The sequence below is a fragment of the Mauremys mutica genome, chromosome 2, assembly GCF_020497125.1.
Source record: "Mauremys mutica isolate MM-2020 ecotype Southern chromosome 2, ASM2049712v1, whole genome shotgun sequence".
Classification (NCBI taxonomy): domain Eukaryota; kingdom Metazoa; phylum Chordata; order Testudines; family Geoemydidae; genus Mauremys; species Mauremys mutica.
Window position 1 is genome coordinate 294238815 of NC_059073.1, and position 23305 is coordinate 294262119.

General features: G+C 53.9%; 1 pseudogene; it reads left to right on the forward strand.

Annotated features, from left to right (window-relative positions):
* Positions 1-644: 644 nt before the first annotated feature.
* LOC123363141 lies at positions 645-21798 on the forward strand (annotated as a pseudogene).
* The last annotated feature ends 1507 nt before the right edge of the window (positions 21799-23305 follow it).

The following is a 23305-nucleotide window of genomic DNA, read 5'->3' on the forward strand; positions in this document are numbered from 1 at the left end:
CAAGAACAGCTGTTGGAGGAGGCTAGGCTTTGCTTAGACTTTTCAACCCTATTATACTTTTTCAGGTACATGTATTTTCTCATACACTGTATCTGCTTTTAAACTGTGCATTGAGGTTTCAATTTCGATTTCCAACCAATGACAAAATTGGCAGCACTGCATGTAACTAGTTGACCACTGGGGGGTGTTGGGGAAATGCAGGGGGTGAGGGAAGGCCCAGTTACACTGAATTAAGCCTCCTGCTGCAGCACCTCAGCAGGTTACATGAAGGAGGCGCAGCAGTGACTGGGCATTGGGGTGCCTGTGGCTCTAAGAGCCCAGCCCTGGCAGCCCCTGCTGAGAGGTGCTGTCTGTGGGAGGGGAGATAAAAAAGCCCCTCTGCTCCCCCCCCCCCCATTGCAAACCCCGGGGGCTCGGCCCTGGGGTAATTGTCACCCCCCTGCCCCTGCCTGTGCTGGGGCTTTACCCTCTGGCAGCCCCTGACCCCTGGGCTTAACTCCCTCTCCCTCCTCCCCCCAGCCCCTGTCCTAACCCTGCCTCCAGCTGCTTGACACCCCCCCGCCCCCAGTCAACTTCCGGCCCCTGCCCGCCCTCCTGTACAAAGCAGCCAGCAGAAGCCCAGGGCTAGTAAGGGCAGGAGGAAGGGCCGTGGCTTCATCAGATGTCACTGAGCATGCGCGGTTCGTGCGCATGCCCAGTGCACACCCCAAGCCGCCCATCCCCGTGGGGAGCCGTGTCCTGCCCCGGCCCGTGGCGAGGCGGCGCCGGGACCCTGCCCAGCCCGGAGCGGGAGCGGAGCTCGGCCGGGCCGGGCCCGCTGGAGAAGCCCCGCCCGCCTCCCCGGGGGGGCCATGGCCGAGCGGGCCGCTGCCCAGGTGAGGGCCCGGCGGGCGGGGGAGCCGCGGGCCCCGGGAGCTTCTCCCCGCCCCGCCCGGCCTGGGCCCCGGGAGCCGGGCCGCGGGGGGCGCGGGGCTGCCCGGCCGGGCGGGGGCTGAGCCCCGGGGCGGGGCGATCCCGGCCCGTTTCTCCTCCCCGGGGTTTGCCGCCCGCCGCGGTCCCCTCCGGGGTAGCGGGGACATGAGCTCGGCGGCCGGGGCAGGAGCGTGGGGACCCGGCCCGTGTCCGAGCGGAGGCCGCGGCCTAGCGCCGCTCGGGTGTCACGGGTGCGGTGCCAGCGGGCCCGGCCCGGGCGGGCCACAGAGCGGCCCCCGGGACAGCTGAACACCGACCCGGCCGCTCACCGCCGGCTGTCGGGGGCTCCTCGGGGCCGGCCAGGCCAGCGGGGGCGCTCAGGGCTCTTACGGGGCCACCAAGGCGTCTCTCCCGGGCCGGCACTGCCCGGCTCCCCCATGGGCACCGCGGGGCGGGTTGTGCCCACGGGAGTTGGAAGGTGGGTAATGAACAGGGGCGGCGCTCGCGATTTCGCTGCCCCAAGCAGGGCGGCACCCCGCGGGGGGCGCTCTGCCGGTCGCCGGTCCCGCGGCTCCGGGGGACCTCCCGCAGACGTGTCTGCAGATGGTCCGCTGGTCCCGCGGCTCCGGTGGAGCATCCGCAGACCGGCGGACCCTCCTCAGGCACGCCTGCGGGAGGTCCGCCGGAGCCGCCTGCCGCCCTCCCGGCGACTGGCAGAGCGCCCCCCGCGGCATGTCGCCCCAAGCATGCGCTTGGCGTGCTGGGGTCTGGAGCCGGCCCTGGTTCTGACTCTGCCTGGACCCTGGTTGCTGCCAAGGCCGGTATCTAAAAATGCGGCCACCCACTTAATAGAACTGCAGGTAACGAATGGGGTCATAATAAACCCCTTGAGTCTTGTAGTCAGTTCCCCGCCAGATTTCACGTGCTAAGGTCTGCGATCCCACCTGAAGCCTATGATGAAAATATCAGGCGATCTGTGCCTGCCACACCGGGAGTGCGAGCAAACTTTGAAACCTGGGAAGTGCTCAGCTGCATGGAGCATGGGAGCAGCTCTTTATTGTGCCTAGGGTGACCAGATAGAAAGTGTGAAAAATCGGGACAGGTGGTGGGGGGGGGTAACAGGTGCCTATGTAAGAAAAAGCCCTGAATATCAGGACTGTCCCTATAAAATTGGGACATCTGGTCACCATAATTTTGCCTCTGCAGCTAGATCCTGGTTCTATCTCTGGCTCAGTTTTCACTTGCTGTCCTTGCAAACAGGTTGTGGAACCAGACTCGCAGCAACAGGGTGTGATGCCTTTCCACCCCCTTGCCGTCCCGGAACAAACTGTGAGAGAAACTCAGCTGGGCACAGCAGCGATTTCCCTGGCTGTAATGACGTCAATCCAAGCCCTGGAGAGGAAGGTGGAGGCTCACACCACACGGTGGCTGAACCTGGAGGGAAGAACGGGGATGACTGAGAAGAAACTAATAGACTGTGAGAGGACAGCGGTGGAGTTTGGGAACCAGCTGGAGAGTAAGTGGGCTGTGCTGGAGACTCTGATCCAGGAGAATAATCTGCTGCAGAGGAGGCTGGAGAACGTGGAGAACCTGCTGAAGAACAGGAACTTCTGGATCCTGAGACTCCCCCCAGGCACTAAAGGGCTGGTCCCCCAGGTAACTGTGTCCCAGCTCGTGCCGAGGGATGCCAGCAAAATATAATGTAGAATTATCAGATGGTCTTGTTCATCCACCATGCTGTGAAATCTTGGGACCACTTGGGGATGCCCCACGAGCCGCGTCACTATAGTTGCAAATTGTGATGTATGTGGCCCCAGCACGTACACAGTGAGGTTTGTCAGCAGCCTGCAGAGGGATGAAGGTTTAAGCAACAGCAGTGCAGGGATCCCCTGGAGGTGGGGAGGTCCTGAAGTCCTTTTAAGGTACAGGGACGGAAGTAAGGCTGCCTTGCCTTGTCCAGAGGGCTAGTGACTGGCTGTGGTGACAGTGGGGCTGGGGGTTGTTTGTGCTCCTTGTCTCATAACTAATAAAAGATGTAAGGAGCTGTTGACAGGATAGAATAAAAGCAGCAGGCGCTGAGCATGCAACGCGTGTGATTTCAGGTACCGGTGACGTTCGATGACGTCTCAGTGTATTTCAACGAGCAGGAGTGGGGGAGCTTAGAGGAATGGCAGAAGGAGCTTTACAAGAACGTGATGAAGGGGAATTATGAGACTTTGATCTCGCTGGGTAAGGATCCGTTTTCCCTCCTTCGTTAGAAGCGGTAAGTTGTGTGCAGTTCGTGGGCTGGAATTCAGCTCAGAGTTATCCTCCACTTATGTTGCACTTTGCTAGGTCAGCACTTGTAGCTCTCGAAGATTTTCTGAAAGTTCAACTCTGTGCATCCTCCCATAGAAACAGGGAGTGAAAGTTACCCAGTGGTGGCTTGAGCTCTCCATGTCCTGTGCTTTCTCCCGCTGGATAATAATTGCATGTATCTGCTCTGGCCCAAGTCGTCTTTGCAGAAATCTGATGATGTCCACTTCTGACTTCTCTTGGTTCTGATCCACGCTCCGTCACTGTAGGTAGCACCCACGTGCCTCATCCTCACAAACCCCCGTAAGGCAGGGCAGTATGGATGCAGAATTGAGGCCCAGAGAGATTAAGAGCCACATTTTCGAATGCTCAGCCCCCACCACCGGGGCCAGATTTTCAAAAGAGCCGTGCTCCCGCCATTCTGTGCTCGTTGGAAAATCTGCAATTCTTTGTAATGTCGTGTTCCCTGCTCTCATTCTTTTCTTTGAAATAGATTATGCCATTTCCAAGCCTGACATCTTAGCCCGTATTGAACAAGGGGAAGAGCCATGTATCCGGGATCAGCAGGACTCAGAGAGAGTAGAAATCCCCGTGGAGCCTTGCACAGGTGAGTGCTGCTGCTTCTTCAGTTAGCGTCCCTCTGGGTGCTGCACTGTAGCTGTGTCTGGGCCTCTAACTGGAGACTCTCAGTAGCAGTGTCTGTTCGGCCTGCACATGCGCCCTCTCTCCCTCGTGGGCTGCCTCGAGGTCATCCAGCGCTGCGCAGGCGAACCGCCCGCTGCTCCTTCTCAGTCGCCCTTGGCCCGGGAACGGAACAAGTTGTTTTCAGTTTTTAGTTCTTAGCATTTCCATTAGCGTTTGTAGTGCCTAGAGAGCCCCTTTCCTGAGGGTGCTCGAACCCCGCTCCGCCCCAGGCCCTGTCCCCACTCCACCCCTGCCCCTAGGGCATGCCCCACCCTGACTTTTCCATTCCACCCCCTGCCTCGCTCTACCTTTTCCTGCCCCCGCTCCTCCCCATTGCCCCCTGCTCACCGCTGAACAGCTGATCCTCGGTGGACAGGAGGTGCTGGGGGGAAGGGAAGGAGCTGATGGTAGTGACTGCCAGGGGGTGCTGAGCACCCACTATTTTTTTCCGTGGGTGCTCCAGCCCCAGAGCACCCATAAAGTTGGTGCCTAAGTAGGGACATGACCGTTTCCCGCCCTGTTTTAAAAGGCGCCTCTCCTGCAGGTAGGCAATGCCAGGGATGGATGGACACTCTTGTTGTGTCCCGCGTCTCTCGGAGAGGCACGTATTCTGCAGAAGTGCAGCTTCTGCCAGCAGCTGAAGACTAGATCCCAAAAGAACCGGCAACAAAACTTGAAACTTCTCCCCGTGGAGGGTGCTGACCCTGGTCCCGAATCCACTCCAGGAGGAAGGTCATCTCCAGAGCCTTCAACCTCCAGAGAGGGAGAATTGCAGAGAAAGTCGGCTGACTGCCTCTAAAGTCTGCAAGCCCTCAAACCAAGCTCTTGACCAGCCAAAGGGGATCCCTGGTGTGTTCGGTCACTTTGGCACCAGTGACTGTGTCGAAGAAAAACTAAGTTCTCGCTTTTTGTTTGGGTGCAGCAAAATTAAATACTTTATTTATTTCTCTAGTGAACACAAGAGGGAGAGAGTGTCAGGAACTGGGTTGCCCCTTATCCCGGACAGATCTCTCTCAATTAGTAAACAATCATAGCAATTTTTATACCTTTGTTACAGACAGTGGCTAGCAAACCTGGAGACAGTAAAAGTAAACATTTGCATTTGTTTATACATAAGCCTATTCGCTATCTTATTTGTCTTCAATACTAGAACAGAAAACAAAACTGCAGTTTACAAGGTCGTAATGACTCTTCACACAATTCTCTCTGTACCACATTAAGATCCCTTCAAACCTTCATTAATTAATTCTTGGCCTCCACACTCCCCCCTTTTGTACTTCTAGTACAACAAATACCTCAAATCTCAATTTGCATTAAATCATGGATTTCAGAGTCTACAGGAGACATGTCAACCTTAGGGGTTTTCATGGGATGTAATGACAATGCATGATTAGCATGAACATGAAAAGTAGTATTATTATCAGTACGTCCTTTACAACAACAACAACAATAACATAATCCCACACCAACTAACAACACTACAAACAATAACATCCCCATAGGAATAAAATAATGGGGTTGTCGTACAGTTTTGGTAACAAAGCACAATACATCAAACTTAGTACATAAAGTAGACACTCTATAAGCTGTATGAAAGGCATTGTGTTCAGCATGATATATATTCTGAAGCATGTGAACTTGCCCTTGCAACTCAGAGATTCTGCGAACCTCTGGCAACAATGAAAGCAAATTCTGAAACCGATCAGGTACTATTCTAGTCCAATTAAAATATACCTGAAATCTAAGAGCCACATGTAACATTCTATCTGCAGGCCAGTAAATGATATGATTGCCTGCAGCAGTGGTAAGATTAATATGTATATCATGTAATGTGGTGGTATTAACGTACACACAGCTATCATTAGCCTGAAAAAGTGGGTGTCCTGTAAGGGTAGCTCCTCGACCTCTACCCTCCCAGCAAATATTGTCATAAACAGTGACAACTTCCCCTGGCTCCAGTTTCCGTATACACTGAAGCTGTGGTGGTTCCAACGGCCAAAATGTCCATAAATTCCCTAACCCCATCCAAATATCAGCTGATAATGCCAGGGAAGCGGTAGGAGCTGCTTTTGTTCAGGGACTCTTGCATAGACTAACAAAGGTCTTTGAACAGCATTCGGGAATTACTGATCCAGCTGATAATGCCAGGGAAGCGGTAGGAGCTGCTTTTGTTCAGGGACTCTTGCCAAAAGTTCAGCAACCATTAAGAACTATTTGTATTGGCTGGCAAACTAAACCCCTTTCCGAATTGGTGACAGTTGCCAATCATTGTACTGCTTGCATAGACCAGAAGAAAGAAAGTAGTGAAACGAAACTTATGGCTTTACAGTTACAAACTTATCAGAACAGGGGTCATGGGGGAATGAGAAGAGGACGGGGACGAGGTCGTGGGAGAGGTATGGGAAGGGGTTCCTCATATCCTGCCCAGAATCCTGCCCCGACTGGGAGCACTGCATGCCACTTTTGTGGTCAGGAGGGACACTGGAGGAATGAGTGTCCAAATCGATTAGCTCAAAATCCTACTCAGTTCCCAAATCCTGAAGCGCCTGTTTTTTCCCCACAAGGAACCCCTTACTAGGACAGCCTGAGGGAACGTAACTGCATCATGAATCCTTTAATTCCTATTAATCAAGAAGGCCCATTTGTTGATTGTAATATTGCTGGAAAATCTGTTACTTGTCTTGTGGACACGGAGGCCAGCAGGTCTGCTCTGAGATCCTCAGAGTTTCCCTCTGTTACTTTGTCCACTTTGTCTGTTAATGCTGTGGGCATTTCAAACTGTCCTGTTTCGCATCCTGTCACAGTACCCCTCGAAGTTTTTCTTGGCCCTCTAGAAGATAAGCATTCCTTTCTACTCAGTCCTTCTTCTCCTGTGAATTTGCTGGGAAGAGATCTGTTGTGTAAATTAGGTTGTACCATTTACTGTACACCAGATGGCGTATTCTTACAGGTTCCTGATGAGAATACAAACCTGGTGTTGGCCACACTCCATATATCCGAGCCAGCTGCGTCGAAGTCACCTCTCAGCCCTGACCTTGTGCATTTATTGTCACAAGTGCCCCCCCATCTCTGGTCTCGTCATGCAAATGAGGTGGGACAGATTAGAACTGCCGAACTGGTTAAAATTCTTGTGGACCCTGCTAAGATTTTGCCAAGGATTCCACAATACCCACTGCGTCCTGAAGCAGTGGCAGGCATAGCTCCAGTTATAGAATCTTTATTACAACAAGGTATTATTGTTCCCACGATTAGTTCTTGTAATACTCCTATCTTTCCTGTAAAGAAGCCAGGAAGGGACACCTATCGGTTTGTTCAAGACCTTCGCGCTATTAATGCTGTGGTTTTGCCTTCTTTTCCTGTGGTTCCAAATCCAGCTACAATTCTTTCTTGTATTCCACCGTCAGCCACTTATTTTACTGTTGTGGATTTGTGTTCAGCTTTTTTTTCTATTCCAATTCACCCAGATAGTCAGTATTTGTTTGCCTTTACTTATAAAGGATGTCAGTATACCTGGACCAGGTTACCCCAAGGGTATACTGAGTCTCCATCCCTGTTTTCTCAGATCCTGAAGAAGGATCTGGATGATGTGGTTTTCCCTGGAAAATCAGTACTTATACAGTATGTGGATGACCTTTTGCTGGCGTCTTTCTCTTTTGACTCTTGTAAAACTGATACTCTGACACTTTTAACTGCTTTAGCTGCCAAAGGTCACAAAGCATCCCAGGAAAAACTCCAACTGTGTCAACCCAAGGTTCATTATCTTGGTCATGATATTTCTCATGGCAAGCGTCATTTATCAAACTCTCATATTTCTGCTATTTTAAATATGCCTAGGCCTGGTATTATTTCTCAAATGCGTACTTTTCTGGGCATGACTGGGTACTGCAGACAGTGGATTTTAGGTTATGCAACAGTGATTAAACCCTTACAGGATCTGACTAAGTCTGGTACCCCTGAACCTCTTCCTTGGCTCCCAGAGGCTGAGAGCGCTTTTGTTGCTATTAAACAGAGACTATCTGCTGCTCCGGCCCTGGGACTTCCTGATTATACTAAACCATTTACTCTTTTCTGTCATGAGCGTAATGGGTTTGCTTTGGCTGTACTAACGCAAAAGCACGGGGACAAACACCGTCCAATTGCTTACTACAGTACTGCCCTGGACGCTATGGCGGTAGGATTTTCCCCTTGTTTACGGGCTGTGGCGGCCGCGGCCCTTTCTGTTCAGGTATCTGAATCTATTGTATTAGGCTCTCCTTTGATTGTGTGTGTTCCACATGCTGTAGCTGCGCTGTTGTTGAAATCTAAGACACAGCATTTATCCGCTTCTCGTCTTATCAAATATGAGCTAATTTTACTTTCTTCATCTCATATTACTTTGGCTCGTTGCCCTGTTCTTAATCCAGCCTCTTTGTTGCCTGGGCCTGAGGATGGAGACCCGCATGATTGTGTATTTGTAACATCTGTTCTTACTCGTCCTAGGGATGATTTACTGGATGTGCCTTTGCAAAATCCTGATCTCCTTTACTTTGTGGATGGCTCGTGTTTGCGAGATTCTAAGGGTAAATTAGTTGCTGGTTATGCTGTCTGCACTACCTGTGCTGTTGTTGAAAGTGCTTTCCTTTCTTCAGTGTTTTCCTCTCAAGTAGCTGAACTTGTGGCTTTGACTCGAGCTTGTGTTCTGGCTCGAGATCAAACAGTCACTATCTATACGGATTCTCGTTATGCTTTTGGAGTAGTTCATGATTTCAGATTGCTTTGGAAATATAGAGGCTTCCTTACATCCACTGGTTCTCCTATTCAGAATGGTTTTTATGTATCTGCTCTTTTGAATGCTCTTTTGTTGCCTAAAGCTATAGCTGTTGTTAAATGTACTGCTCACAAGACCCCTCATGATGAAGTTACCCGTGGAAATGCTCTGGCTGACTCTGCAGCCAAAGCAGCGGCTCTTTCTGCACCTCAGGCTGCACATTCCTGTGTACTGATAGAGCAGCCTTCACTGGCCTCCCTTGACGATCTGGCTAAGATCCAGGAGGCAGCATCAAGAACTGAGAAGCACTCTTGGAGTGCTGCTGGCTGCATTTTACATTCTGATCATCTTTGGCGTGCCCCGGATGGTCGCCTGGTGGCACCGAAGATGTTATTGCCCTATCTTGCTTGCATATACCATGGAATGGCACACGTGAGCAAAGGGGGGATGGTTGCTGCAGTTACCCGAGATTGGTTTGCACCCATTTTCCCTTCTGTAGCACATTCCTACTGTCAACACTGTGTGATTTGTCAACAACACAACATTGGTAAAGCTGTTAAAGCTAAGCAGGCAGCCCACCCTCCTCCTTGGGGACCTTTTGTAAATATTCAGATTGATTTTATTCAAATGTCTAAATGTTGTGGTTATGAATATGTATTAGTTTTAGTTGATGTATTTACCAATTGGGTTGAAGCTTTTCCCTACAGGAAAGCAGATGCCAGGACTGTTGTGAAACTTCTGCTTAAGGATTTTGTACCTCGTTTTGGCATCCCTGTGAGTATCAACAGTGATCGTGGAACTCACTTTACTGGACAGATTGTAAAGGAGTTATGTGCAGCTTTGCAGATCCAACACAACCTTCACTGCCCTCATCACCCACAATTTGCTGAGACAGTGGAACGCCAGAACGGGATTTTAAAAAATAAACTGGCCAAGATTTGTGCTGAAACAAACTTAAAGTGGCCAGATGCTCTTCCTTTGGCACTGATGAGTATGAGAGCCATTCCCAATCGAAAGACTGGACTCAGCCCTCATGAGATTTTGACAGGACGCCCAATGCAACTACCAACTGCACCCCCACTGACGTTAGCTCAGATGGACATTCATTTGATGGATGACATGATGCCACAACTGCAAGGAGTGGCACCAAGAGCTCCGTATGCCTGGGGACCCACGGGGCCCAGGCTGGGGAATGGGCACCACTGTCGGTACTGTCTCTACAAAATTGGTGCCAACAAAAAGATCCTTGGCATGGAGCACTTCAAAGCAGCTCCTGTCGGAATGAGCCGCACATAAAAGGCCGCCGGTACAGAGTCAGCATCAACAACAGTCCCTGACAGCATCGACCACAGTCATGTCACTGGAGTTCTGCTTCTCTGGTTCCTCCACAACCGTAAGGTCCCAAGAGTCCCCACTACTTGGTACCCAGCTCCAGCACCGAACCCATCTCGGTCCCCAGAACCACCATCGGCACCGGGGTGTTCACCTCCAGCGCCCTTATCAGCCCCACCCTACTCCAGCAGGGAGTCAGACAGTGACCAGGAGGATCACTTGTCTCTGGTCTTAGGTCACAACCCTCTGTTTTAGCATCTGAGACCTACACAGCTGCATCCACGCTGAGATCCCCAATCTTCCTGGTATGGTCACCCGGGGATAGTGCCACCCATGCCCTTCCCCTTCAGTGGCCTTGCTGGGATCCACGGGCAGCCTACAGACCCCACACCTCTTGTGGATCTAGAATCTCCCACTGAGAGTCCACCAGACGATCCCCTCTGGACTCTGTATCCAGAGCCCCAGAGGCTTGGGAAGAAACTTTCAAGCAACAGGAGGCCAGACTAGAGGTGAAAACCACCCCACCGATGAACATCTCCTCCTCACCTGATGAGGTGGTGATGCCCCCTCCTCCATCATTAGCTGATGATTTTAAGCTTTTCCAAGAGGTGGCTGAGGCTCTGCAAACTCCCTTCAAGGAAGTGAAAGACTCACACCACAAGTTGCTGAACGTACTGCACACCTCTTCCTCTTCCAGAATTGCCCTCCCAGTCAGTGAGGTGCTTTTAGACCCTGCCAAGGCCATCTGGCAGACGCACCTCTATTGCATCAACCTGCAAGAGGGCAGACAAAAAATGTTTCGTGCCCCCCAAGGAGGCCGATTAGGCAGACTAGATTAGACCTGTTTGCCTACACAGCAGCCAAGGACTGGAACGCTTAAAGGGGACCGTGTTTGGCTTCTTGTTAACCAGTGTGGTGCTACAAAAGCTCGTTTGATATTGGTTTTGTGACTCTATTATAGAATGAACCACCAGTTCTGGAGGAGTGCGGGCCCCGTTTCTTGCAGTCTGCCCTGAGTGTGGCATTCATGGAGTGGCCTATCCAGGCACCCGGGCACAGCTTCCAAAGTTGGTGCAATTCCAAATGTGGCTCCCACATCTTCCTCCCTCCCTTTGATCCTAGATTCTATTCTAGGTCTCAGGTCTGGTCTCTCTCTCAGCTCGCAGTTAAAGTACATCTAGTGGGCATAGCAACTTTTCACCATCAGGTGGACGGACACTCAGTATTCGCCCATCCAGCAACACGCAGATTCCTCACGAGTGTGAGAAACCGCTTCCGACAGGTCGGATCACCCACTCCAACATGGGACCTCAGCTTGGTTCTGAAAACTAACTAGAACACCCTTTGAACCCATGGCCACTTGCTCCCTCCTACACCGGTCCGTGAATACAGCATTCCTTGTGGCCATTACCCAAGCACAGCAGATGTGGAAATAGCAGTATTGTTGGCACAGCCGCTGTTCACGGTCTTCTTTAAGGACAAAGTCACTCTGAGGCCACATCCCACGCTGCTACCCAAGGTAACCTTGTCCTTTCATATGAACCAACTAATTCACTTCCCCGCCTGTTTTCCAAAAGCACACTGTGACTAGAGAGAGGCAAGACTGCATGTGCTGGCTGTTAGGAGAGCCCTAGCATTTTATTTGGTCAGGACTAAGGACTTTAGGAAGTCTCCTAAACTCTTCCTTTCATTCGCAGAAAGATCCCGAGGCACCACAATATCAGCTCAAAGACTCTCGAGATGGGTCTCCGGTTGCACTAACCGCTGCTACCATGTGCGTAACCTGCTGCCCCGTCAGGAAGCCGCAGGCACGCCACAAGAGCCGTTTCTACCTTGGTCGCGTTTCTTAAAGACATCCTCATCTCAGAAATCTGCAGGGCAGCAACCTGGGCCTCTGCCCATGCTTTCGCGGAACACTACGCGATTACTCGGGACTCTTCGGTTCCTCAGCACCATCACCAGTAACAGACTCCACCCCGAAGCCCCAGCCCGCCATGGGGGATACCGCTGGGAAGTCACTGCGGTGGAGCACCCATAGGGACGCTACTCAAAGAAGAAGAGGACGTTACTCACCTTGTGCAGTAACGATGGTTCTTCTTCGAGTGATTGCTCCTATGCATTCCAGTTAGGTGTGCGCGCCGCGCGTGCACGGCTCTTCGGAAGATTTTTACCCTAGCAACTCCGGCGGGCCGGCTGGGCGCCCCCTGGAGTGGCGCCGCTATAGCGCAGGATATATACCCCAGCCGGCCCGTCCGCTCCTCAGTTCCTTCTTTCCGCCCGTGACGGCCGTTGGAACAGTGGAGCACAGCTCAGCTGACCTCCACTTCCCTAGCTACTCGTAGTTTTCTCTCGTTCTGTTTATAGTTGTAGTTAACTCTGTTTGTTTGTAGAATAGTATAGTGTATTTATTTTACAGGGGTCGGGGTTTATCCCCTTCCCCTCACTTGGTGCCGGGTCCGATGCCCGGTCCACAGCGTGTTCTAATGCTCGGCCGGCCACACGCCGCTGCCGACAAGAGATCTTCTCCTAAGTGCCTCGAGGGAGCTTACCTCCCAGATAAGTGCCGCATTTGTGAGGCCCTTAATCAGTGATCAAAGGGGAGCGGGGCTTTCGTTTTAAACAGCTCCTGCGGGAGGCAGCTCTTGCTCCTCCGCTCTCGGCGCTGAGCGCTAGTTAGTTTTCACGGCGCGCTCCCTCGGCACCGGACCGCCGGTGCCGCCAAGGCCTCCTGGCACCACCGTCGCTACCGACGTACCCTCGGCATGGACCCCTCTCCTGGAGGATGAAGAGTTACTCCGGCCAGGCAAGAGCCGTCGAGTCCGGTGCTGGAAAGCTCCCCGGTACGGACCATGGTCGAGCTCGCTAGGATGCTGCGTCCGAGCCGCCTGCTCCGCAGCCGAGCGCTATGCTCCGTCGGATCGCCCGGCACCGATGTCTGCCGCGGCACTGACACGATCCGCACCTTTCACTCCGGCCAGGCAAGAGCCGTCGAGTCCGGTGCTGGAAAGCTCCCCGGTACGCACCGTGGTCGAGCTCGCCCGGAAGCTGCGTCCGGGCCGCCTGCTCCGCAGCCGAGCGCTATGTTCAGTGGGATCGCCCGGCACCGATGTCTGCCGCGGCACCTTCAATGTCCGCACCGTTAACTCCGGCCAGGCAAGAGCCGTCGAGTCCGGTGCCAAAAAGCTCCCCGGTACGGGCCATGGTCGAGCTCGCCCTGAAGCTGCGTCCGAGCTGCCTGCTCCGCAGCCGAGCGCTATGCTCCATCGGATCGCCCGGTACCGATCTCTACCGCGGCACCGACAATGCCCGCACCATTAACTCTGGCCAGGCAAAAGCCGTCGAGTCTGGTGCTGGAACGCTCCCCGGTACGGGCCGTGGTCGAGCTCGCTATGAAGCTGCATCCGTGGTGCCAGTTAAGGTCGAGCTCACTATTCCCTCCACGCCGGAGACAGTGTCCACAGCGAGGGGGCTGATTGCAACGACAGCATCTGCGCTGCCTCAACCCCCGGCACCGCCGGTGGGGGTTACATAGTCGATGGGCAAGCCTGCCTTGATCAAACCACCCTACCTCGGCACCGCAGAGCGGCACCGTTCAGGGTCGCGGTCCCGCAGATGTTCTCGGTCCCGTCACCGATCTAGGTCTCGGCACCGTTCTCCATGTTGGTACCAGTAGTGCTCGCAGCACCGGTCAACATTCTGATCCCTGGTCCGGGACACTCAGCACCGATCAAGCCCCAGGCACCGGGACGCTCGTAGCCACTCCTGATCATCGAGCCTCGCACCCTCGGTCGACCGCCCGGCACAGTTTCAGTGGCAGGTCCCGTTCTCGGTACCGGTCTATCTACCGGTACCAATCCCTGGTGCCGCATCGAGCGACGTCAGTTACAGACGGAGACTCTACCAAGAGCTTTTCAGCTCCTCCAGGGCCATCCAGCCACGCATCAGTGTCGTCCCGTGCGGACTTTTCATATGCGTAGCACTCTGTTTTCCGATGTGCCCTCCAGAATCTTCCAGGAGACCTATCAGTGGTCATTCTGGACGCCTTGGGTGTACTACCGCGCCAGGGGCGTACCGGTGATCCCATCTCGCTCCGTTCCCTCGGAGCTCTGGGTGCCAGAGGTGACAATTAGTCGTCCCCGTCCGACCGGTACAGAGCAACCCCCGGTTCGGCACCGGGCTCCCAGATCCCACCGGGATCAGGAGGTTGTCCAGGAGCTCAAGCCCACACAGGACCCGCTTGTCCCGGGCCTTTCTTCTTCCTCCTCCCCAGATGAGGCGGGGGCAGGAACATACCCCTCCGGCCCTCCTCTAATCGAAACGCAGCCAGCCCCTAAATCCAAAGAGGCTGGGCGTGTGGTCTTACTGGGCCGTAAGATGTACCCGGAGGGGGCCCTGTAACTTCGCGTAGCGAACCAGCAAGCCCTGCTTAGCCGCTGCTATGGGTGGCGGTGGGCAAATTTACAGAGTCGGTTCTTCGGAACTCCCATCAAGAGTTCGATGCCCTCCTGCAGCAAAGGACGGAGCTGGAGAGAGCTTCCCTCCAGGCCTCGTTGGACGCAGCTGACTCCGCTGCCATGACTCTGGCCTCGGGTGTTGCCACGCGACGCGTTTCAGGGCTCCAGTTGTCGAGCCTTCCCTCGCAGCTGCGGCACGCGATACAGGTCTTGCCCTTCAATGGCACAGGCCTGTTCTCTGAAAACACTGGCCCTAGGCTGCAGAACCTAAAGGGCAGCAGGGTCACTTTGCTCTCTCTCTCTCGGCATGCACACGCCGGTGATTCAGCGCCGACGTTTCCGTCCCCAACCTCCGCTCTTACCCTGCGCCTTGACAAAGTTAGGACTTGGCCAGCGGGCGTGGCTTACACGGTCGTGGCCATCAATCCGGCCCCAAAGGAGCCGAAATTAGGGTCCTTCTAACCACCAATGGGGCAAAAGCCTACCCATCCTCGCCCCTCCTGGGGACCCCTCTCATGAGCTATTCCTCTGGCAAGAGGTGCGGACGCTCCTCTTCATCGGAGCTATACAGGAGGTACCTAAGGGCGAAACCTAATCCCCTAGGCGAAGGGAGGTCTCAGACCTACCCTAGACCTGCGGGAACTCAACAAGTCACGATGCAGAGTTCCGCATGGTACCCAGGGCGACCGTCCTCCCATCCTGGGATCCCGGAGACTGGTACGCCGCCCCCAATATGAAGGGCGCGTGTTTTCACGTCGCCATTTCTCTTCCACACAGAAGGTACCCTCAGTTTGGGGCCTACCATCGTTATTCCCAGTATACGGCCCTCCCGGTTGGCCTCTATACAGCCCAGGGGTATTCAAAGTGCATGGCTGTAGTCGCCGCCTTTCTTCGCCACCGTCGCATACACGTTCTCCGTATCTAGACGAGTGGCTCCTTCGTAGAACCACCGGGCCCAAAGTACCAGTCATGTGGGCATCGACACGAACCTATTCCTGTGTCCAGGCCTGATGATCAATAGTAAAATCCACTCTGATTCCCATACAGGGAAGGGAATTCATTGGGGCTGTCCTGGACTCCAGACTCGCACTTGCCTAGGTTTCCTGAGTCACATGGCTGTCTACACGTTTGCAACCAAACATGCCAGGCTTCGCCTCTGTTCACTTCAATCGTGGCTCACCTGGGGGTGCCACCCGGGCAGAGATGGCATACTCGTGCTCGGCTCGTTCCCCCCGAGCAGCCTAGGTTCCCTCCACCGGGAGTCGGCGTCCTCCCCGGTGCATCCGGGGATGCTGTTTCTTTCATCCCTCGGGGTCCCTCATGACAGACAGCCCATCTCTCGGCTGGGTGCGCACCTGGCGTAGTTTTGCACTCACGCCCTTCGGTCGGCTCAAGAGCTGGCCTTACACATCAATGTCCGAGAGCTGAGAGCAGTCTGCCTTGTGTACCAGGCGATTCAGCTGGCGGATCGTCTCAGCAGATCCTTCCTGTCTCACAAGTGGTGGTTTCCTCCCGTCTTTATCTATTCTGTTTTCCAGAAGTGGGTCTTTCCCCGCATAGCCCTCCTCGCTCTTGCGAGAACGGGCAGAGAGAGAGAAATTCTCCTCGTTCCAAGGCCTCTCCCCAGGCTCGGTCTTGGAGGTTTTTCCTGAGGCCGTAGATCAGCCATCTACCGTACGCTTTCCACTGTCCCCGCCGGTCCACAAGGTCCTACTCAAACTCCGCAGGGACAGAGCGCCCCTGATCGGGATCGCTCCAGTGTAACCTGGGCAGCACTGGCACACCATGTTGCTACACCTGTCGGTAGCAACCCTCTTGGCGCAGACCCCATGACGCGGGATCATGGCGACCTTCACCACCCGGTCTTGTAATCCCTGCACCTCACAGCAGGACTCCTGCATGGCTAAACCGATCCGAGTTACGTTGTTCGGCCTCGGTTCTACGGGATTCTCAGGGGTGGTATAAAATCGTCCATTCGGTTGAAGTATCTGGCCAAGTGGAAGCGTTTCTCATGCTGCTCCGAAACGCGCAAGGTTTCTCCCGCCGAGATCCCGCTCCATTCCATCTGGTTCCTCAGGGCTTGGAGCGTTTATACACTCCCCCAGTGGGGCCCCGCCATAAACCTGGCTCTTCAATCTGGTTCTAACCAGTTTTATGACTGCCCTGTTTGAGCCAATGTCAACATGCTCGTTGATATAACTGTCCTGCAAGACAGTTTCCGGTAGCCTTTCCTGCGGCCACACGAGTCTCCGAGCTTCAGACTCTCACAATAGGCCCAAGGTAAACTGTGTTCCTCAAGGACAAGGGCAGTTATTACCACGTCCGACCTGCCTCCCTAAGGAGGTGTCGGCCTTTTATATCTACCAGGATATCTTCCTTCCGGTCTTCTTTCCGAAGCCACTCTCTTTGCAAGGAGAGCAACGGTTGCCCTCCTTCGACATCTGCAGGGCGTCCGCAATCTATATCTAGCGGACAGAGCCCTCTCGTAACGCCCCCAAAACCTTCATCGTACCGGCATACCGGACGAAGGGCATACCTGTCTCCTCCTAGAGGATTTCATCTTCAATGACGTTGTGCATCTGCACCTCTTATGTTCTTATGTTCTTCTGTTTTGGCCCATGTTCCATAGAGCCACCTTGCTGCATATTCCGCCAGGGCTCACGCTTCTCAGCTGCCTTCCTGGCTCGCATACCCTTTCGGGGGATGTGTTGTGCACCTACCTGGTCCTCGGTCCACACCTTTGCCTCATTGGTCCCGGAGTCCAGAGCTGTTGCAGCCTCTGGCTTAGCGGTTGCGTTCTGCAACATCTAACTCCGACCCCACCGCCTATGTAAGGCTTGGGAATCACCTAACTGGAATGCATAGGAGCAATCACTCGAAGAAGAAAAGACGGTTACTCACCATTGTAACTGTTGTTCTTCGAGATGTGTTGCTCCTATCCATTCCAGACCCGCCCTCCTTCCCCACTGTCGGAGTAGCCGGCAAGAAGGAACTGAGGAGCGGATGGGTCGGCAGGGGTATATATCCTGCGCTATAGCGGCGCCACTCCAGGGGGCGCCCAGCCGGCCCGCCGGAGTTGCTAGGGTAAAAATCTTCCGAAGAGCCGTGCACGCACGGCGCGCACACCTAACTGGAATGGATAGGAGCAACACATCTCGAAGAACAACAGTTACAACGGTGAGTAACCGTCTTTTTTTTTAGATGTATGACCCTATGGGTGATCCACCACCCACCCTCCTCCCCCTGACTTCGGAGTTCTCGACGAGGGGCTTCGCAATAGAGAAGGAATGGAGGGTGGTTTGCCCACGCAGCACTAGATGGCCTCCAGGCAGGCCACGAGGGAGGGAGAGCGCATGTGCAGGCCGAACAAACGCTGCTACTTAGATTCTCTGATTAGAGGCGAAGTGACTGCGACCAGTTCGTGAGCCTCAGGCTGAGAACACAGGGATTCTTAGTCTCAGGGAATGAGGTCTGTCACACGGTGACATTGTGTTGATGGGATTGGATTTTCATTGCGGTGTGATGACCTAGTGAAAATGGCACTTGTGCTTTGCTAACATTAGTGAGGATGAAATCCCCGCGCCCTGCGTGGATGGCCAGCACAAACCCAAGGTGCTGCTTTTCAATCGGTGGCTATCTGTAAAACGACGTAATTCTCTTTCTCAGGCCCGGAATCCCCCAGGTTGACAAGTGACGCTCTGTCAAAGATCAAACAGGAGGAGGAGCCACATGTGCAGGATCAAGGTGCCTTGCAGGAAAGTAAAATCCCAGCAGAACACCCACACTGCAGCCCAGGTGAGTAACAGACTAACCCAGCCAGAAACGGCAAGAGCAGTAAATCCTGTCTTTACAAGTGCCTGCTTGCTGTATGTAAGCCAGTGGTAACCAGCACTTGTCATCTCTTCACAGCAGATGTTCCTCATGGCTTCCTACCAGTCCTAACCAACTGCAGGCAGTTAATCCCTCCCATCACCCGTCCTTCCTCCGAGTGTTCGGAGGACTCAGTGAAGCAGAGCCGGTCTCCTCTTCTTCTCTCTGACGAAGGTATTTGGAGCAACCAGCGTTTGTGTTTTGTTGTAACTCTTAAGCCACCTCATTAGGTGCCTTGGCCCCCGGCAGCACTAAGCTGCTTAGGTGACGGCGTGATGTTCCCAGGCCTCTGTCTCTGCCTGAAGATTTCAGGACAGGCCTTTATGTGATGCAGATGGTCCCAAGGGGTAGAGAAATGACTGTAAATCCCTTTGTCCACCAGAAAGGGTTGTGAAGAGTAAGAAATGCCATGGCGTGTGCGATCACTGGCTGTTTCTGCTTCAGAGAAGGAACAGCTGGTATCTTCGGTGACACCTTAAGTGCATCTGAAGAAGTGGGTTTTTTATGCCCAAATAAAACTGTTAGTCTTTAAGGTGCCACCGGACTCCTCGTTTCTGTGGATACAGACTAACACGGTTACCCCCTGATACTGGTATGTTCATTATATTCCCCCCCCGACCAGCTGCTCTAATCACACAGGGCTGAATGGAGTGCATTTGGTCCCGTTCCTCCCTTGTGTAACTCCAGTGATCGTGTCTGATGGTAGGGGGCTGGCTACTCTTTCAGCCTAGCTTTGAGGTTGTTCAGAACTAGAAACGACTGAAATCAGCTAAATAAAAACAGCCAGCTGCTATTCCAGCGCTGCACTCAAACGTGCCCATTGTTTCCTGTTTAGTTCTCTGGGGCAGCCGGGGCAGAGTCTGCCAGCAGTGTCGTTCCCTGTCTGCAATGAGAGAGCTTTGGAACGTGGCTCTTACAGTTCATGTGGGGTTGAAACTCATCACTTCAGGTCTCAGCCAGAGAGGAACTGTCAAGTGACTTTGTTAAATCACTGACCAGTCAAACCAGCCTCCATGTCCCACACTGTTAACGTCAGGCTCTCCATGACAACACCTCAGAGAAGCATACCGGGATAACTCAAGGGTGACGCCAAAGCCTGTCTTCTCCGAGAGAAACCTGAGGTCGCTTTGGAAGGGGGTTACCCAACAGGAGAGTCTCTTGGTGCGACTCACCCGGGGCAGTGACCCAGCGTGAGGCCTGTGCATCACTTAAAGCCCAGAGGTCAATTTTACTCTGCCCATAGCAGGTCATTTCCTAAGCTCTGTAAACACTGAGGTGGGAGATGTCTGCCTCTTTCTGAACAGCCACGGCCTAGCATCATGCCAGCGTGCTGGCCTCAGACGGGACCCAGCCCCTGAGCTTAGGAATCAGGAAAGTCCAGCCCTTTAGGTTTCCTTCATGCCAAACCGATGGAGTGAGTAATCTCTGGATTCTGTTTAATTTCCAGCTGTTGATGAGGGGCTTGTGATCAAAACCGAGGTGCAGCAAATGGAGGATGTGCCAGGGATGGCGCTGGAGAGAGCAAAAGAGGAAGCTGTCGTGGGATCCTGGGAGCGTGTCCAGGACCCTGGGGAGGAACTTTCTGAAAACCTGCAGGTGCTGGGGACGATGTTGGGAGGATTTGAAGAGGAGGATTTCCAGGATCCTGAGGAGGTAACAGCCCAGGAGGTTGCATGCAGCTCAGTAACACAGCAGAGAAGCCACGCAGAGAGCAGGACAGTGACCTCCGCTCACCAGGATGTGCCCCTGATCCACCACCAGAGAAAGAGCACTCGAGAGAGACTGTTTGAGTGTACAGTGTGTGGGAAGAGCTTCAGGCTGAAGATAAATCTCATCATCCACCAGAAGGGCCATGCAGACGAGCTGCTGTACGAGTGCACACGCTGTGGGGAAAGTTTCAGAGCCAAGCAGAAATTTCTGCTGCATCTGCGACACCAGACAGCTGCGGGGGCCTGCACGCTCTCTGCTCCTCAGGAACGTTCAGGCCAAGCGGCTCCCCCTGAGTCCCAGCCCCGAAGCCAGACGGAAGACGGTTCCAGCGGTATCACCAAACGGCTCAAGAGGCTGGGTCACAAATCGAGTCTGAGCAAATTCCAGCCGCCTCCTGTGCAAAGGACGTACACGTGCAGGGAGTGCATGGAGCACTTCTCTAAGAGTAGGTGCCTCGTCGTGCACAAAAGGATGCACGCCAACCGCAGCAAGGGGTCGCTCATACTGTGTCCATACTGCAGCAAGAGCTTCACCCGTCCCTCTGACCTCATCCGGCACCAGAGGATCCACACCGGGGAGCGGCCCTACCAGTGTGCCCAGTGTCACAAAACCTTCAACCGGCACCACCACCTAGTGGACCACCAGAAAGTCCACATGAAGAGAGAGAGAGGCCCTATCAATGCAGCGAGTGCGGGAAGACCTACATCCGCAGGCAGCACCTCCTCAAGCACAAACACAGCCACAGGAAGAAGAAATCGTAACAGGCGAGAGAGCCGGTCTGCAGAAACACTGAGGGGTCAGCGGGGCAATCTGCAGGAGGGAGACGCTGAATGGGCCAACAGCTTCCAGTGTGAATAGCTGCCCCTGGTCTGCCCATGCTCACAGCCAGCCAAGCTGGGGGGCTGCGCAGGTGTAGCCAAGGGGAGGATTGGTCTTTGATTTTTAATGAGCTACGGCCAATTCACCTGGGAGACTAGGGTGTCTGTTGATTTCACCTTATCCTGCTAAGGCAATTAAGGCCAAGCCCTGGTGCGTCAGTGCCGATGGTAAACCCAGGCGTGACAATCCAGCCAGATTTGTTCCTGGATAAGAGGTTACAATAAAGTGACTGCACTGCAGCAGGACGTCACGATCGCAGGAGCATGAACTGGCAGCAAATGAATATTGAAGTGAAAAGCTCCGGTTTTAATGGGACAATACAAATGGATGGAGCATGGCGGGTGGCTTGCAGCAGTGGATAAGTGACTCCTGTGTTCAGTGTTTAATACGTGTCAGTATTTAAACAGATTCCAAAGCCGGGCGGGCACATTGGGGTCACCTGGTCTGACCGCCTGTATAACGCACACCACGTGACTTCGGCTGAAATAGAGCAACTCTTTTTTTTTGTTTTACAAAATACCCCTGTCTTGATTTAAAATTGTTAATCACCTGGGAACCTGGGGCTCCTCCTTCGGAGGCAGGGCTGGGCTGAGAGGAGAGGGCCCTGTGTTGCTCACGCGCTGTGAAGCCAGGTGCTAGTTTGCCGGTGCAGGGTCCTGGCCCATGTGTGCTGCCAGGGCTGTGTGTGGTAAAAGCCGCCAGCGGCCCGGGGTGGGGGTGGGGGTGTTTGCTTGATCCTGCACTCTGTCCCCTCCAAACGCCCACTGAGCCCAGGGAGCCTGGAGCCTGGCAGCAGGTTCCCCTGCTCCGCCTGACCTCCCTGTGCAGTGAGAGTGTGGGGAACCCTCCCCTCCCCTCTGCAGGGCTGTGAAAGGAGACGAGGTGGGGGCTGGAGCCAGCTCGGGATGCCAGTGGGCATGGGGGAGAATAAGCCGGGGTGGGGGGAGGAGGGGAAGACAGGATGACAGAGCAAAGGAAGAACAGGGTGGGATGGGGGTGGTAAGAATAGGGGGACAGAGCAAGAGGAAAGGAGAGACGTAGAGGAGGGAAGCAAAGAGCAGGGCTGTGTAGAGATGCGACAAAAGGGGCCAGGCTGGAGGTTTATAAAACAAGGAAGGGGCAGGAGCAGGTGCCTTGGTGCACCTGGTCACCCTGATGGAAGAACAGGGAGCTGCTAAGGGAAAGGCAGAGGCAGCCCCTGGGCAAGGGAAACGTTCCTTTACAAAGCAATTAGCCCGCGGGACCCCGCGCCACAGGAACTCGCTGGCGGGGAGGAGGCATTAGGATGCGGCGTGGCAGGCAGCCTGTCTCTCATTTCTGGTTTCCTGGCCTAGGTGTAAGTCCGGGGGAGGCGGCATTGGCTGGTGAGGGCGGCGGTAGATTTGGGGAGACAGAATGAGGGAGCTGCCCTGGCCCCGGCTACAGGCCAGCAGCCCCCGGTTCCCCTTGCTGCCCTGGTACTGACTGGATTCCCCCGCCCCTGAAGGTGCCAGGAGCAGGCTCCGGCCCTGCTGCGCCCCCACGCGCCCTGCCTTGGCCCTGGCCCCCTCAGGCACCACCTGCGCTGCTGGGTCCCAGCGACCTCCTGCCAGGAGGGGCTGCTAGTGTCCTGCTCCCGGGCCCTGGGAGCCAGGGTTCATCTTCAATATACTTCTGTGCTGGTGCGATCTCTGACCATTACAGTTCAGCAGCTCAGCAGGCAGGCACAGGCAGCAATGCACTTGTCCTGTTGCCTTGACTGAGAGAGGGGGAGGGTAGATTTCAGCCAGCTCCTGGGGTAATATCTCACTGGAGATGAAAGGGCTTGTTCAGAGAGAGATTCCGAAGCCTGTAGAGTGAAGATGAGCTAGATGGGTTTGTCTCCATGCAGCTATATTTTATTCTCTGGGGGCTGGGTAGCTACTGGGACTAGATATCAAGAGATGAATTCCTACTTCTTTCATCCCAGGAAACAGCACAAAGATTGGGTTGAACCATTAGTGATGATGCTGAGGAAGTTGAAATCAAATCTGTATTGGTTCATCGTATGTTATTCCACTTGGTTCAAATTCTCTATTCTGCCCTGGTCACATGGCAGCCCCATTGCTGGTAGTGCCTCACTCCACTCAGCTGTCAGGGTTTTATAAGCCAGGCATCTGTCAAAGCTCTGTGGAGGTTGATGGAATCCAACAGTTGTTGTTGTAGAGATGTAAGAATCAAGTCCGTGTACTTTACTTTTTCAGCTGGCTTAATAAACACTTCTTGTCTTCCTCATTTAAGGAATCAATGTAAGTGCCCTAATTAGCCTTTTCACATAGTTTGTCAGCATTGGCTTTGCTGATCAGTCTGGCAAACCAAGCCCCTCCCCTTTTACTATATAAATCCATGATACGCCCACATCTTGAATACTGGGTGCAGTCCTAGTCGCCCCATCTCAGAAAAG